We start from the raw sequence: 17,516 nt of genomic DNA on the forward strand, positions 1-17,516 counted from the left end.
CCAAACCCAAGCCTGCTGCTGTCAGGTCGATTCCGGCTCACAGCAACCCCATGTGTTACAGAGGAGAACTGCTCCACAGGGTTTTCTTGGCTGTGCTCTTTTACTGAACCACTTTTGCAGGCCTTTCTTCTATGGGACCACTGTGTGGGTTCGAACCTCCAACCTTTAGAAGCTATTTGAGAACTGCTTGTACCACTCGGGCTTCTTTACCAGAGGACCCTGTTGCCATCAAGTCAACTCTGACTCATGCCGGCTCTATAGGTCAGAGTAGAACTGCCTCACAGGGTTTCCCAGGAGCGGCTGGTGGATTCGAACTGCCGACATTGTGGTCAGCTGCTGAGCTCTTAATCACTGGGCCACCAGAGGACACAGGGCCACAAAAGCAAGGAGCTGCTATTTGAACTCATTAATCACTCTGTTGGGTCATTGTTTGTAGGAAGGGGGACTTCCTTCCTCCCTGGGGTGTGACCCTCAAAGCCAAGGTGGCCTTTATTTCCCTTGTTACCTGAACTATTAATCTCTGTGTCCAGAGTTCTGCCCATTAGTGTCAAACTTCTTCACTCTTTGTTCCAAAGGTGACTACTGGGGGTGAGTGTGCAGATCCATCCTTGACCTTGTTAAGTACTGCAGATGTTCGTAAGCTTGTGAACTCCCTGAGGGCAAGGACCTCATCTCACTCATTTTTGTGCAACTGGCACAAAGCAGGTATTCAGTAAAGTTGGGTTATGAACAGAGCATTGGCAAGATGGCTAAGAAAAAAATAGCATTCATCAATCCAGTGCTGACTTTCAACATCCCACACTCTGCTTTGAATCTGGGACAACGGCAATGTCAACTTAAAAGGTGTGTGGTGCTTTACAGTTTACGCTCTGCATTAATGCACAATGTTTATCCCGGGAGATGATTTTTATCCCCATTTGAAGGAAGACAAAACTGAGGCTCAGGAAGGTTAAGTGACTTGCAATACTGCAGAATGATTTAAGAGCACTGGCATTGGGGTCAGACAGACTGGGGCTTGAGCACTGACTCTCTCTTAAACTAGTTACTATATGGCCTATACCTCTAGAGCCTTTAGAAATCCCATTTTCCTCATCAGTAAAATGTAGATGATTACAACACTAGTCAGGAATTCCTAGGTGGTGTAAGTGGTTAAGCGCTGGACTCATGACCCAAAGGCTGGCAGTGTGAGCCCTCCCAGAGGTGCCTCAGAAGACAGACCTGGCGGTCTGCTTCCAAGAGGTCACATCCTTGAAAACCCTATAGAGTGGTTCTACCCTGCATACATGGGATCCCCATGAGCCAGAATCTACGAGAAGGCAAGTAACAACAGCAACATAGCCTATTTACCTAGAATTATCCTGAGGATTAATGAGCCCATGCCTATAAAGTACCAGGCACACAGTAAGTACACAATAAATGTTGGCTTTTGCTACTAGTGATAGAGCTGGTAAGCTCATTGTCTGACTTTAGTCTAATGTTCTTTTCCCTGATTTGAAGTCTGCAGTCAGCAATTGTTATTGAACAAATACCTGGCAGAATATTATGAAAAAATTTATGGCTCATTTACCTAACAAGTTGGCACTTGCATTGATGAAAACCAAAAGCAGAGTCCTCGGGACTGACCAGGAAAAAAACTGTGGGTGTCTTTGGCAAATTTGGGTTCTTGTTTCAGACCTAGGAAAGGAAGCTTCTGCTGCCTATAACCACTATGTGCAGCACAGAGGCCCTGGCTCGTAGTCACCAGCTGATTTTAATGATCATCCAGACAACACTTGAGAATGGAATATCAACCATCTATTCAACAAACGTTTATTGAGCACCTATTGTGTACCATGCAGTATACTCAGAGTCGGGGATGTACTGGGGAGCCAAAGTGGCAGGGCTGCAACTCCACTAGGCTCACAGTCCAGTGGGAACAGCAGAGGGGCTGCTCTTAGCCCTGGAGAATCTTGGCCCTGAGGAGCCTCACCTCTGGTGGGTCAGGAAATCTCTCAGACGGGTGGTAACCAAACTCTGTTATGATTCATTTTCCTTTGTGCTAAAGCTGTGAGCAAGTCTCAAAGCCCATTTCTTCAGGAAGGAAATGAAGCCAAGAACTGGTCATAGGCAAGGCCAGAGCAGAGGGGTCCTTCTTTGGTTGGGGGCCCAGGTCCCATGAAAACTCCAAATGTCAGGTACCCCCTGGCCTGGAGGGAGAATCCACTGCCTTATCTGGATCTAATCTGACCAGCTAGCCTTCTAAATGCTCTCCCAAAGAAAGTGTGCTCTTGGCTGGATAGGACAAGGGGAGGAAGTCCCTTGGTTTTCCATGATAAGACTTATCTTTGGATGCACAGAGAGTGGCTTACTAACCCATTGCTGTCGAGTTGATTCTGACTTATAACAACCCTATAGGATGGGGTAGAACTGCCCATAGGGTTTCCAAGGCTGTAATCTTTACAAAAGCAGACTGCCACACTTTTCTCCCGTGGAGAGGCTGATTAACCACTGTGCTATCAGAATTCCTTCACTGGCTTAAGATAAAAATCCATTGCCATCGAATGGATTCCGACTCATAGCGACTGTATAGGACAGAGCAGAACTGCCTCATAGGGTTTCCCAGGAGTAGCTGGTGGATTCAAACTGCCAACCTTTTTGGTTAACAGCCAAGCTCCTAACTGCTGCACTACCGGTGGCTTAATAGAGAGATCTAAATTAGCCAGAACCAACAAGGGGAGATTTGTTGGTGTCTTAGTTTCCAGTGCTGCTGTAATTCAAATACCATAAGTGGGTGACTTTAACCAACAGAAATTTATTTCCTCAAGTTTCTGGAGGCTGAAAGTCCAAAGCAGGGTCTCGGCCCTGTGGATTCCTTCCTTGCTGGGGGTTCCTTGGTTCTTGGTGATCCTCACATGGCATCAGTTTTCCCCAGTATGTGCTCATATGTCTTTGTGTTTATGTTCTTCCTGTATCTCAGAAGTGATTAGGTTTAGGATACACTCTACAATGGTATAATATTAACCATTAATATGACAAAGAAAACACTACTTCTGAACAGGGTTACTTCCACAGGAATAAGGATTAGGATTCCAACACATATTTTTGGGGAGACACAGTTCAATTCATAACAGTGGTCTTAGCCTCATAGCTACCCATAGAGACACCCAGAGCTAACTAAAGCTTTGGCTTGTAGGTGTTCTTCCAAAGCAGACAATGTGCTTGTCCCCAGAGAAAATACACGCTTACATCCAGATCACTTTTTTTCTGAGGGCCCAGTAGAAATGACCCAGGTATGATTTGTGCCATGTCTTTTCATTTGTAAGACAGGCAGAAGACCTACTGTAAGGCCTGCCTCATAAATTCAGCTTGGGATCAAATGAGATAACAGATGTAAAACCCTTAGTACAGTGCCTGGCATGTTACAAAGACAATATATGCTAATTTGCAGTAGACATCTGGTTTTGATCTGCCCAGCATCCATATCTCCTTTGGAAAACAGTCCCCCTCCCAGTTCACAGGGCCTTGGTGGACCTGGAACTGAGAATGGGCTAGTCATAGTACCCTTTCCCCCAACTACAGCAGGACAGTATTTGGCCAACAAGCAAAGAAATGCAGAGAAAGATGGATGGACAGAAAGAGGGTCCTGGCATACCTGGGACCAACTATGGTCCTTAAATCCTTGGCTCCTATAGCTCCTTCTTTAATTCTGCAAACCACCCTGGGCCATGCCACAGAGATGAGCATTTTCCAGTACCACACAAGCCACAAGTTCCCTTTTTGCCTAAGAGGCTTGAGTTGGGTTTCTATAAATTGCTATTGGGATGACCCCACCATCGCCATGGAGGGAGAGTGACAGGGTATGATGCAATCAGCACACAGGGCTAGAGAGGGTGGGGCAATACCCTTTCAGGTGCCCACAACTGAGAAGTGAGAATGTTCTCAGCTAGTACAGTCACTGGGTCTTAGTCACTGACATTTAAACAGGCTGCAGAATATCTCCTTTCATCTGCCTTTCATGTGCCCTCGAAGGGTTACATCATGTGGCTTACCACTGAAAGTCACACTTCTCTTCTGAGACTCAAAGACAACAAGTCAAGCTAAGGACCTGGGAGCAGTATTGTAGTGATAGGAACCTTTGGCTGCTTCAGATGAGCCTGGGCATCCAGTGGTCACATCGGTCAGTCACAACCCAGGCCACTGGCAGGAAGGAAAACAGGGTGGGCATAGTGAGCAGAGAATATCAGCTGGAAAATAGACACTAACCCTAGGGCAGTTTCTATGTTTTAATTATGTTTGGTCTTCATGGTTGAGTGCAGGACCAGATTCCTTATTACATTCTGTATTAAGGTCTCAGTACATGGATTAGGGAAACCCTGGTGGTGTAGTGATTAAGTGCTACAGCTGCTAACCAAAAGGTCAGCAGTTCGAATCCGCCAGGCGCTCCTTGGAAACTCTATGGGGCAGTTCTACTCTGTCCTATAGGGTTGCTATGAGTTTGAATCTACTGGACGGCAGTGGGATATGGATTAGACTACCATCTACCATTTTGTCATACTGTGGTGGCTTGCATGTTGCTGTGATGCTGGAAGCTATGCCACCAGTATTTCAAATACCAGTAGGGTTGCGCATGATGGACAGGTTTCAACGGAGCTTCCAGACCAAGATAGAATAGAAGGAAAGATCTGATTATCTAGTTCCAAAAATCAACCAATGAAAACCCTGTGGATTATAACGGAATAGTGTTTGATTTCGTGCTGGAAGATAAGTCCCCTAGGTTGGAAGGCACTACAAAATGGCGAGAACAATGGACTCAAACATACCAACAATTATGAAGATGACTCAAAACCAAGCAACATTTACTTATGTTGTACATAGGTCACAATGCATCAGAGCTGACTCAGCAACTAACAATAACAACATAGACTGGAATCTGACTGGACAAGCAACACATGTTTAACTTGCTCCAGCTGTATAGGAAGCAAAGGATGAGGTCTGCCCACTGGGTGAAAAGGCACAAGACACAGCTCCTGCCTTCAAGAAAGTCCACCAAAGAGAGGGAGATGAGAAAGTTCATGTGCTGGTGGAAGTCAGAGTAGAAGAAATGGTTTGTCACCCAAGGTGAGGTGCTCTCTGTTTGAAAGATCAAAGAGACTGTGGCTCCCTCTGCACTGGGCAAGCCTGGCAGGGAAAGTGGGGTCTGCGCTGGCCCCAGAGGGTGAGTAGAAGTCCAATACATGGACGGGGGAGTGGACGATTGGGCAACCGGGGAGTGGACGATTGGGCAGCTGTGGGCAAAAGTAAGCAGGAGCATTAGGCCTGCAGGGTCAGGGACATAAAGCTGGACAGATCAAAAAGAAGAACAGGTAAAAATAAAAATAAGGCATAGTGAGCTGAGGGATTAAGAGGCAAGTGGAAATGGGGGTACCCTTTTTTGCTTGACTGTTCGGTTTAGTTGACAAGGTAATATTTGAAGTGGACCTTGGCCAATTGTTGGAAGCAAGGTGAAGGGGGGTCTTTGTGGACATGGAGCAAAATAGGCAAAGTCTGGTCCCAGGATCAGCAGAATCAGCATCCCCTGGGAACTTACTGAAAACACTGATTCTCCACCCCACCCCATATCTATTGATTCAGAAACCCTGGGAGTGGGAACCGGCAGCCTGTGTTTTAACAAACCCTCCAGGTGATTCTGATACGCGCACGCGCGTGCAAGTTTGAGAGCCACTGGCCTGGCTCAGCCCACGTGCAGAATGTCTGCAGGAGTGGTGGGGCCGGCCAGGGGGCATCTGACTGCAGGATCCCCAACCACTGGGTTTTGAAACTTGGGCATTTCCCATGCCATTGAGAAGCCACTGAGAGTTTCTGAACAGGAGCGAATCGTTCTTTCCTTCCTTCATTCAACTAATATTTACTGATAGTAATTACTAATCGGGAGACCCGGTGGTAAGGTGGTTAAAGCTCTTGACTGCTAACCAAAGCATTGGTGGTTTGAATCTACCAGGCGCTGGGCAGAAGAAAGATGTGGCAGTCAGCTTCGTCAAGATTGACAGCCCGGGAAACAAACCCTATGGGGCAGTTCTACCCTGTCCTATAGGTCCGCTGTGAGTCAAAATCAACTGGAGGGCAGTGGGTTTCGTTTTGGTTTTGGTTAATTACTAACCTCACTAATTAGTAATAAACCAAAAACAAAAACAAAAAAACTCACTTTCCCGTCCAGTCAATTCTGACTCATAGCAGCCCTGTAGGACAGAGTGGAACTGCCCCACAAGGCTTGTGAGGCTGTAATCTTTCCAGAAGCAGACTGCCACATCTTTCTCCCACAGAGCGCACGGTGAGTTCAAACCACCGACCTTTCAGTTAGCAGCCAAGCACTTAACCACTGCACCACCAGTGCTCCTATAATTAGTAACCAAAAAAACCCAAATCAAACCTGTTGCCATTCAGTCCATACTAACTCATAGTGACCCTATAGGACAGAGTAGAACCACCTCATAGAGTTTCCAAGGAGCGCCTGGTGGAGTTGAACTGCTGACCTTCTGGTTAGCAGTCGTAGCACTTAACCACTAAGCCACCAGGGTTTCCATAATTAGTAACACTAATCACTAATTGCTGATACTGATACCCATTACTAATATTCTGCCAGTATTTATGTGCCATGGACCAGCCTAACACGAGGCGCCGGGAGACACAGTAAACGCGCCCGCTGTAGCGTAGGGCAGCTTGTCAAGCAAGGACTGATCTAGAGAGGAGATTGTTAGTGTCTGTCTTTTTTTCTGATTTACAAATGGGGCACACAGCCATTATTATGCTCTCCAGAAAGAGCCACACTGCTCACCTCTGACAGCAGAAGCTGTTCAGTTAAGCATTTACTAAAGTTTCAGCTGCTAGTGAGGTCAGCTGATGAATGGATAACAGGTGCAAGGGAAAAAAATTTTAAGGGGCAAGGTTAGTGGGTGTCTTAGTCATCTAGTGCTGCTATAACAGAAATACCACAAGTGGATGGCTTCAACAAAGAGATGTTTATTCTCTCACAGTCTAGGAGGCTAGAAGTCTGAATTCAGGGCGCCAGCTCTAGGGGAAGCCCTTCTCTCTCCATTGGCTCTGGGGAGGGTCCTTGTCATCAGTCTTTCCCTGGTCTAGGAGCTTCTCAGCACAGGGACTCCAGGTCCAAAAGAAGTCATCTGCTCCCCATGCTGCTTTCTCGGTAGTATGAGGTCCCAATGTCTCTCTGCTTTCTTCTTTCTTTTATATCTCAAAAGGGATTGACTTAAAACACAATCTAATCTTGTAGATTGAGTCCTGCCTCATTAACATAACCACTGATAATCCCACCTCATTAGCATCATAGAAGTAAGATTTATAACACATAAGAAAATCACATCAGATGACAAAATGGTGGACAATCACATAATACTGGGAATCAAAGCCTAGCCAAATTCATACACATTTTTTGGGGGAGGGGGGAGACACTATTCAATCCATAACAGTGTGAGAAAGCGTTTTTTTTTTTCTCAGTTTTGCAAACAAGGACAGGCAGTAGTCTGTCTGCAGCGCAGAGCTACTGTTTTATCCAGGAGTTTTTAAGATAGACCTTGCAGCTTTTAACTTCTGCCTTGTGAGGATCAACTGGATTCAGGCCCTGTGTCTTTATTTCACCTTACAGCTTCCGGGGAGTGGTGGGCAAGGGGAGGGGAAGAAAAGTGAAGGGGGAAGGCTGTGGGTAGATTCTCTCCTGTTCTCACACACCACTTCTGCTAGGCTGCTCCACAAAATTACAGTGTGATTTAAAAGACAAGCAGTTCTTTTAATCTGAATTAAACAAAACAGGCTGTCCTGCAAGGTCAGAGGTACTCAAGACAACTGCCACACAGCCCTCTTTCCTGTTAGACAAGGGCCAAACTGGGATAAAGATGGGGAGGCTGGGCCACCTCCTAGGCCTGTGTCTCCACCCACAGAGCGCCTCTCCTTCCAGTAGGCTGAGGCTGGTGGGCATTGCCCTCTGCTGGGGCAGATCAGGAGAAGTGAGATAAGGAGCAGGATGGTTGCATCAGGTGGCCAACGGCAGAATCTGCAGGAGTCCCAGGACTATTCCAGTTGGAGCTTTGGCTCCCTGGCCTCTGAGAAAACAGAGAGAAAAAAAAAAAAAAAACTGCTGCCGTGGACTCAACTCCGACTCATGGCGACCCCATGTGTCACAGAGTAGAACTGCTCAGTAAGGTTTTCTTGGCTATAATCTTTATGGAAGCAGATCGCCACACCCTTCTTCCGCAGTGCAGCTGGGCCAACTTTTTGGTTAGCAACCGAGTGCAAACTGTTTGTACCACCTAGGGATCCGAGAAAACAGAGGAGGGTTTCTGAACTCCTTCACCTCCTCTGTCCCCCATGTTGGCACTCTTGTCAAGACCCCAAAAGATTCCATTCCTCTCCTACTCCAAACGTGCAGTTATCCACTTCTTCCTCGGAGCCGCCCATAGCTAGTACCAGATCTGAGGGCAAAAACGAAAGGAATCAGAAGACAGAAGCTGAGCTCTCCCTGTCCAGCACCGTAAACGCCTCACGCTCTGTCCAGTTCCCTTGTCCTAGATTTGGCAACTCAACAGCCACCTTCCTGACCGATGCCAAGCTCTCCTCTCCCTTGTTTACCGAGGCTGCGCTACAGGGGACCAGCATTTCAGAGAGCAAGCACCACTGGAACATATTGCTGGGCAGTGCACCATCAGCTGTACCACGGATCTTATTTTAAACTAATTACATTACTGAGGGGCGGGTGGGAGGGAGGAGAGGGGGTAATTATAATTGGGGTGTTTTTTTTTAAAGACCTAGTTTCAAAAATTTCTCCTTAATTTAGGAAATTTCAATTGCAGAGGGAGTTACTAAACTGAGGATCATCTGCATTATATCCTTAATTACCACTTCATTTGTATCTGAGATCATCAATAGAGAAGCCCGGAATGTATACTTGCAAGAAGTGATTGATCCTAACGAGGTCTTTGTTCTGAGCCTCGCTTACGCAGCGATTTTCTCCATCATGCAGACGTTCAGAGTTAGCTAAGCCGGGTGGACACCCTTCCTTAGAAAAGAGGTTTCCCAGCTGGCTTCGCCACTGGGGAGAGAAGCCGGACTCAAGTCTCTCTTCCTCATGGTTCCTCGTCAGGGTTTAATTCTTCCCCCAGTTCTCTCTGAGGGCTCTCCCCTGGATGCATTAGCTCTGCTGGACTGTGATAAATGATCCCCTCTCGTGTGCAGCCACCAATGTCCATCTTTATTAGCGACAACAGTGGAAATAGCCATCTGGGCCTGTGAGGGGCCGTTGATTCTGCCCATTTATGCAGCCATGGAGCTTCCTGCTTCCGCTTTTCCTGTCTCCTCTCAAGAAAGTGCGGCCAGCAGGCCCTGGCTGTGGGGTCTTTACTGGAAAAGCTGTTTCCCAAGACCACTCAACTCTAAGAAATCAAGGCACCCACTGGAACTGCGAAACCGTGTGTGTGTGTGTGTGTGTGTAAGATCCATTTTGTAAAAGAAGAGAGACTTCATTTTGAGGGGAAGTAGGGAAAAGGACAAAGTGAATAAGGAATTTCCTGCTTAAGTCCTCCCAAAGCCTCCTGTCCCTCCATAATATGGCACCTCACACCCTATAGGGTTGTACACAGCACTTGTTCATCTATTATCTTCTAGGTCAGAGATGAGGAAACTGAGGCTCAGAGACAGTAAGTGGGTCACCAAGCTGGTGAGCGACAGAGTGGGGAGTTAAGTCCAAGTCTCTTAATCCTGTATTCCTTCCATTACGCCCAAACCACTCCCATGGGCCTCCAGCAGCCTGAACACTTACCCCATTCATGGACACCGGGGTTTGGATCCCCCTGCGGCACGTGACCTCCATTTAAACTTCCTTTCTGAATCTGTATATTGGAGCAACAATTTCACTTCAGAGGAATCCAGAGGGTAGCCTTATTTAACCTTCTCCTGGAAGTGTGTCTATTTGATGGTGGGGGGGTGGGGGCAGGGAGAAAAAGAAAGGGAAGATTCAGCAGGGAATTTTCCCAGTTTTCCACCCGAGGAGGCCAAGGCCCAGAGAGTCACAGAGAAATCCATGAGTCTCCTGGCATTCTGCCTTTTTTTTGCCAAATCTCTGCTCTTTGCTTTCCTAATTCCCCTGGGGTGGTTTCCAAGTGTGAAGAAGCATAAGCCGAGGAAGTATCTGGACAGAGGGTGTGAGGAAAGGAGGATATTTGCACCGAGAGTCCAGTCAGTCCTGGGGGTCAGGGACTGGCCCAAAGTAGGAAGTGTCAATAGAGCTACAGGGCTGTTCACTTCTTTAAGAACCTCCTAGACATGGTAGCTTCCCCTGCAAGAGCCAGCTACCCCTCACTGTGCAGATGGAACACTGTGGTAAAGAGAAAAAGCATTTTGGAGCTAAATAATTCTGGGGCCAAACCGCATCTCAACGTATTAACTGAAGATCTCGGGAAAGTCAATTCATTTCCCTAAGGACCAGTTTTCTTGTGTATAAAATAACAAGAATATTCCCTCTCTGGACTGGTCTAGATTTAAATGAATGATGTAAGTAAAGTAATTAGCAAATGGTGGCTTTAATTCATAAAGAGTTTGGGGCAGTCAGGAAGTGGAGGACAAGAAAGGGGGCATCTTGTCCCTTAAAGACATTATAAAGGAGCAGGACCATGACCTGCCAGGCAAGAGCTCTCTTAAATAGTCCACAGGCTAGCTCTGAAGGAGCTAAGAGAAATGAGTTTGGAAAAGCCTAGAAGTCATAAAATAGCATCAGTATTTTTTTTCCTAGTGCGAACAAAAATATTCAAGAAAACAAACCCAAACCAATCTTCTGGGACTAAGACTCTAAATATTACTTGTGAGTCACCACAGCCTCCTTCCAAGAGAAAAACTCCTTCATCCCCTCACCCAACACCCCCGTCTGCGACATACAAGGATTGTAGCTTTTCATCGTCTCTCGCCGAACTCCCAGGCCCTCGTCGTGGGCATGAGGACAGCCCTGTGGGCAGAGAATGAGATTCCCCGTTTCAGCCCCTCCCGGGGTTAGAATCATTTTCCTCCCCGCCCCCCAAAAAAACGCCATGAGAAGAGCAGGACCCACGCCAAGCTCCACAGAGAACACTAGGTGGCGCTAGACCCCACGTTATTCAGGCAACACCGCATCCTTTTCTGGGAAAATGTCCCTGCAATGAGGTCCTCTCCTAAGAGACCTGAAGGGCTACTTTAGTGTATGCTCAAGCATAAAGTGTCACCAGGAGACTATAGTATCTCAGGAGCTCCTGGCTTTGCTGCTAACAGAGACACAATAGTCTGGGTGTGGCTGCGGAAGGCAGTCGGTCCCCAGACTTGAAGCTTGGAGACCCCGCAGGCCTTTGCTGAGCTATAAATAACATTAGGAACAAGTGGCCCTTTTCAACCTCTGCCCTGCCCAGAGGGCCAGGAAGGAAAAGAACTTTCTCCATTGGGAAGAGGCAGAAAAAAAAATTAAAAACGGCAGATTCGAGAGGCTCCTTTGTGAAAGATGCGAAGCCTCTTCCCTGTGGTGGAGAGCTGAGGGACCCCAACCCTGACCCCAGGCCATTTCATTTCATGCCCAGCATCCCCCAACCCCACCCCAGGGTGAAGATGATCCTCAGCACCCCTGGGGAGATGAGTTGTGGGTACTTTTTTCACTCCAGAGATCTTGACTGAGGTTGCTATTTAAATTCCTTTTTAATTTCGTTGCACCGACTACACCCTCATATATGTGGAGTGCCCCTCATTGCCCTGATCCCAAAGCTCTTATGAACAATAACAAGAATTGGCAGTTATATACCAATTTCCAGTTTTCTAAGCATTGCAAGCTCCCTTTCTACCCGGAGAGGCAGGCGAGTTGCATTTTCTGTTTGCAGATAAAGTGACTGGCACTCCAGAGTCTCCTTGGAACTGCTGGCACTGATGTTGTCTCTTTGAAACAATGATCATTGTTGCTTATTATCATTTTCACTGTTGTGTTCCCTGTGAATGTGCCAGGGGCCAAACAGAACATGCGCTTAAAGACAGTTTTTGGTTAATGGGTTTCCAGTTGGCTGATAATAAACTCCTTGCAATTCAATCTATTCAGACTCATACCAACCCTATAGGACAGGGTAGAACTGCCCCATAGGGTTTCCAAGGCTGTAGTCTTTATGGAAGCAGACTGCCACCACATTGTTTTTGGAAACCCAGTGGGGCAGTTCTACTCTATCCTATAGGGTCACTGTGAGTCAGAATCAACTCCGTGGCAACAGGTTTGGTTTTATTTTTTTAATCTCTGTGGAGGCACACTGGCAGCTGGTGGCTTCGAACTGCTGACCTTTTAGTTAGCAGCTCAGTGTTTAACCACTGCACCACCAGGGCTCCTCTCTTTTTTAGCGTGAGTCCAGAAACCCAATATCCTAGTTTGGTTGTGTGGAGGTTCTCTTTAGAACAATGTGAAGGGAAGAAATCAGTAGAGACTGGGAAGAGGTGGGAGGAAGGGACAGGTAATATAGATTGAATTGTGTCCCCTAAAAATATGTTGAGGTTCTAACCCTTGTACCCTTGAATGTGACCCTGTTTGGAAACAGGCTTTCTGAAGGTTGACTTGAGGTCATACTGAGTAAGGTGGGTCCTAACCCTATATGGCACAGGACTGGGCAACATTTCATTCTGTTACACATAAAGTCTCCATGAGTTGAGCCAACTCAATGGCAACTGACAACAACCACAACAATCCTATATGACTCCCACCACTGCCTGTCCTTATAAAAGAGGAGAACAGACAAGGATAGGCGCAAGGGAAGACACCATCTTGACAATGAGCACCAAGGATTGCTGGGGGCCACTGGAAGCTAGGAGAGAGGCTTAACACAGTTCCTTCTCAGTGCCCTCAGAAGGCATCAATGCTGCCAACACTTTGATTTGGACTTCCAGCCTCCAGAACTGTGAGGTGATAAATTTCTGTTTTTATAAGCCACCCAATTTATGGTATTTTGTTACAACAACACTAGGAAGCTAAGACAACAGATACTCCTGTTGGCCTTGGGTGGCGTTGGCTGGACCTTATCATCTGCAGAAAATGGAGTTTACCCCTAAGTCATGTCCAGGTTCCAGATGTCCTGAGGGGGTCAAAGTGGAATCAAGCGCCATGACTCAGCTTGCCTGGATGATGGTCTTTACCTATAGGATGCTCTTAAGTTGAATGCTGCTGAGAACTGCCTTGAGCATTGGCAAGATTCCTGCAGGGACAGGCTGTGTTGTGTGGCCCAGGAGGTCAGAGGGAGGTCATCTAGGGGCAGGGGAACTTTCCTCCCTCCAGCCCTCATGTCCACAGGTACTGTCCACCAGGTCATTGGAGACCCGGGTACAATTCCAGGCATATCACCTCCCCGCCTCCTGCTTCCAGTGTGCCAGCCAGTCCTGTCGACTCTACTCCTAAATATCCCCTTCTTTTCTACTGCCAGGCCACTGCCTTAGTTCAAGCCCTCCTCACACTTTGCCTGAATAGCTTTTCTTTTAAAACTAAATTAAATGTGTTTTCATAGGAAATAAAGGCACATGGTATGAAAGATTTATAGTAAAAAGTAAATTACTTCCCACCTCCCACACTCCCAGCCTCCCAGGCCCTCCCCCAGAAGCAATCGCTGGTATCTCCCTCCAGCCCACCCTCTTCTCTCCCCACCCTTCCACACCTCATGCACCCATCTTATTCTTGTTGCCAAAATGTTTTTTTTTGAAGCACAAATTGATCCTGTTGCCCCTCATTGTCCTCAGGATAAAAATGCATACTCCTTCACCCGGCCTTCAGGGCTGCCCCTGATCAGGCTCCATGGGTATCTCCAGCCTCATCACTCCCCAAAGCTCCCCTCACAACTCTGTTCCAACAACACCCAGCCACTTGCTTCCACCTCAGTCTGTGTTCTCACTTCCCACAGTGAATTTTTTTAAAATAATTTTTATCTTTTTGAGTAGGTAACACATTTACAGAGAGTGTGAGAGAGTGCTTCCTCTCTCCTTTGTTTTGGGTTCATCCATCTGTACACCAAAGGTAACCACTGCTCATTCATCTCTTGTGTTTTCTTTTGGATAATTTTTTTTATGTATATCCAATAAAATATAACTATATATCCTTCACTTTTACTCAAATGATAATATATCATTCACACTTTCAAAATCTTTTTTTTTTTTTAGTAATATACGTATAGAACGAGCCCTGATGGCGTGAGGGACTGCTAACCGAAAGGTCAGCGTTTCGAAACCACTAGCGGCTGCTCGAGAGAAGGATGTGGTAGTCGGCTTCCATAGAGATTTACAGCCTTGGAAACCCTGTGGGTCACTCTTAGTTGGAACTGACTCGACAGCAGTGGGTGTTTTGTTTCTTTGTCTGTTTCGTGTATAGGGAGTGTCAGTGAAAAAGAGGAAGACTCTCAGTGAGACGGATTGACACAGTGGCTGCCACAGTGGGCTCAAACACAGCGACGTTTGGGAGGATGGCGCAAGACCAGGCAGTGTTTCGTTCTGTTGTACGTAGGGTTGCTATGATTCGGAACCAACTCAACAGCAGCTAACAACAGCACCAAAATATGTCCTAGAAACCTTTCCAGAGATGTACACAAAGAGCCTTTTCATGCATTTCGTAGCTGTGTAGTAGTCAATTTCATGGAATTCCCCTAATCTTTTATAACTTGAACTTTTTCTGTAAAGGGCCAATTAGTAAATATTTTAGGCTTTGCAGGCCATAGGGTTTCAGTCACAACTACTTAAGTCTCCGATACCGTGCAAAAGAAACTGTGTAAAACTTTTAATATGGACACTGACATTAGAAGGTCATATAATTCTCATAGGTCATGAAATGTAATTCTCCTTTTGATTTTCTTTAAAATGTAAAAACTATTCTTAGCTTGCAGGCCCTACAGAAACAAGCAGAGGACAAGATTTGGTCCGATGGCATAGGTTTGTTGTTCTGTGCCATCAAGTCAATTTTGACTCATAGTGACCCTATAGGACAGCATAATATTGCCCCATAGGGTTTTCTAGGCTGAAATCTTTGTCAGAACAAATTGCCAAGTTTTTTCTCCCACAGAGTGGCTGATGGGTTCGAACTGGTGATCTTTCAGTTAGCCAAACCCACACCCATCGAGTCGATTCTGACTCATAGCAACCCTCTAGGACAGGGTAGAACTGCCTTATAGCATTTCCAAGGTTGTAATCTTTACCGAGGCAGAATGCCACATCTTTCTCCAGAGGAGCAGCCGGTATGTTCAAACCGCTGACTCAATTAGCAGCTGAGTGCTTTAACCATTGCGCTACCAGGGCTCCTTCGGCAGTAGTTTGCCAGCCCCTGATCTTAACTAGGTGTCTATTCATGAGCATTTAAATTGTTTCTAATCTTTTAATGCAATTTACAACCTTGAACACAAGTCACTTCATACGCAAGCAAATAAATCTATCTGTATGGTAAGCTTAACCAGTGGGCTTGCTGGGCCGGAAGATACACACGTTTGTTACTTTGATACATATTGATAAATTGCCCTCCTAGGGGCTGTACTAGTTGACACTCCCACCAGCGATGTATAGGGATGCCTGCGTCCTCACAGCCTCGCCAACTGTGCATTACCAAACTTGGGTTTTTGCTAATCTGATAAACGAAGAAAATGGCATCTCAGTACTTTTAATTTGCATTTTTCTTGTCACTGGCACCTCAGCACTTTTAATTTGCATTTTTCTTGTCACGAGGGAACTTGAACATCTTTTCATATGTTTAACAGCCACTTGTGTTCTTTCTTTTTCTGTGAGCTGTCTTTTCATATCCTTTGCGAATATTTTTATTTGTCTTTTCTTTAGAGCTTTGTATCCTTTTTCTGTTTTAAGGAAATGAGTCCCTTACCTGTTAAGTTGTGTACAATCTTCCCCGGTTTTTCATTTGTTTTTGACTTTGCTTCTGCCAGTGTGTTTGGCATACACAAGATTTCTTATTTTATTTTATTACTTTTATGTAGCTGAATATATCGATTTGTTCTTTTATAGCTGTGGGTTTTGAGTCATAATTAGAAAGGACTTTCCCACTCTGTCTCCGACATTTTTTCGTGGCTCTTTTGTGGTTTCTCTGTTTACATTTAAACGTTTAATCCTTTTTAGAATTTTTTCCGGTATGCGGTGTGAGGTATGGCTTCAACTTTATTTGTTTGGTTTTTTTCCAAACGGCTACTGAGGAATCTCAATGCCATTTACCGAAAAGTCACTGGATTTGGAATGCACATGCATCATATACATCCCTGTGTATATTTATATTCTTCCTAAACTCTTCCATTAGTTACTGTATTCATGCACTAGTACTATAAAACCAACCAAAAAACCAAACCCTTTGCCATTGTGTCGATTCTGACTCATTGTACTGTAAAATTTTTAATTATCAAAGTGCTATAAAAACCCTAGAGTATGTTTTTATATTTATTGGTCTAGAGTTTCTCAACCTCGTTACTGTTGATGTTTTGGGCCAGATTTATTATGAGGGACTGTGTAGGATGTTTAGCAGCACCCTTGGCCTCTACGCATTGGATGCCAGTCACACACACACACACACGCACGCACGCACGCACAGAGAGTTAGGATAAGCAAAAAAAAAAAAAAAAGCACTCTCCAGATGTTGCCATATATCCCCTGGAGGGCAAAATCAGCCCTTTGAGAACTACTGGCCTAGTCACTCATCATTGCTCTTCTTTTTCATAGTTTTCTCTTTATTTTTGCTTTATTTATTTAAAATTTTATCAGTATATATTTAGAATATATTTATCGTATCTTGTCTATTTCATCATTGTGTGTTTATACACGCTGTTCCCTCTATGGAATGTTCTCCTGTTATTCACTTACCTGTCAGAGTTCTGTTCAGGCATGGTCTCCCAGGAAGCCTTCTCGGACCACCTGCCCCATCCTATGCCCTCCTAACCCAGGTGCTGGTCCCCATCATCATCCTTTATGGGACTGAGCCATTTGCTTGTTTCTCACCCTTGACCAGGTTGTCAGCACCAAGAAGGTAGGGGTCTTGTTCATGTCTTTATCTCCACCCTCTCTGGCACAGACCCTGGCCGAGGGCAGGTGCTCCGTCAGTGTTGTCGGGTCAGTGGATAAGTGGATACTTCTTCCACCCACCTCCCACCAGCAGCCAGGGGTTTGATCAGAGGAAACACGTGTAAAGAAGGGGTCTTTACTGTTACCCAGAGTGGAGCCCTGGTGCTGAGCATGTGTGGGGGCTGGCCATGTGCCAGGCACAGTAGTAGACAAGGTATAGTCCATCTCCTGTTTCAATACTCTGAGATCCACAGCTTCCAGGTGCATTCGGCTGCTTAGGAACAAGAAAAGCAGGAGAGCTGGGGAAAACCAAAGGGTCTCGGCAGCTTCTTCGGAAAGCAGGATAAATAGTGGTTGACAGCATGAGTCCTAGAGTCTGACTGCTTATGTCAAATTCGTGCTCTATCCACTTACCAAGTACCTAACCTCCTTAAGCCTCAGTTTCTTCATTAGTAAAAAGGGGA

At 45.9% G+C, this 17,516-nt stretch overlaps 1 long non-coding RNA gene across 1 annotated transcript in view; it reads left to right on the forward strand.

The window, feature by feature from the left end:
- The first annotated feature begins 2,809 nt into the window (after positions 1-2,809).
- The window catches only part of LOC135227771 (uncharacterized), an 85,296-nt gene continuing 70,589 nt past the window's right edge, over positions 2,810-17,516 (forward strand). The window contains exon 1 of the long non-coding RNA XR_010317921.1: positions 2,810-5,097. This is a non-coding gene — a long non-coding RNA (uncharacterized LOC135227771). The remainder of the gene's footprint in view (positions 5,098-17,516) is intronic.

The sequence above is a fragment of the Loxodonta africana genome, chromosome 15 (genome assembly GCF_030014295.1).
Source record: "Loxodonta africana isolate mLoxAfr1 chromosome 15, mLoxAfr1.hap2, whole genome shotgun sequence".
NCBI classification, from domain to species: Eukaryota; Metazoa; Chordata; class Mammalia; order Proboscidea; family Elephantidae; genus Loxodonta; species Loxodonta africana.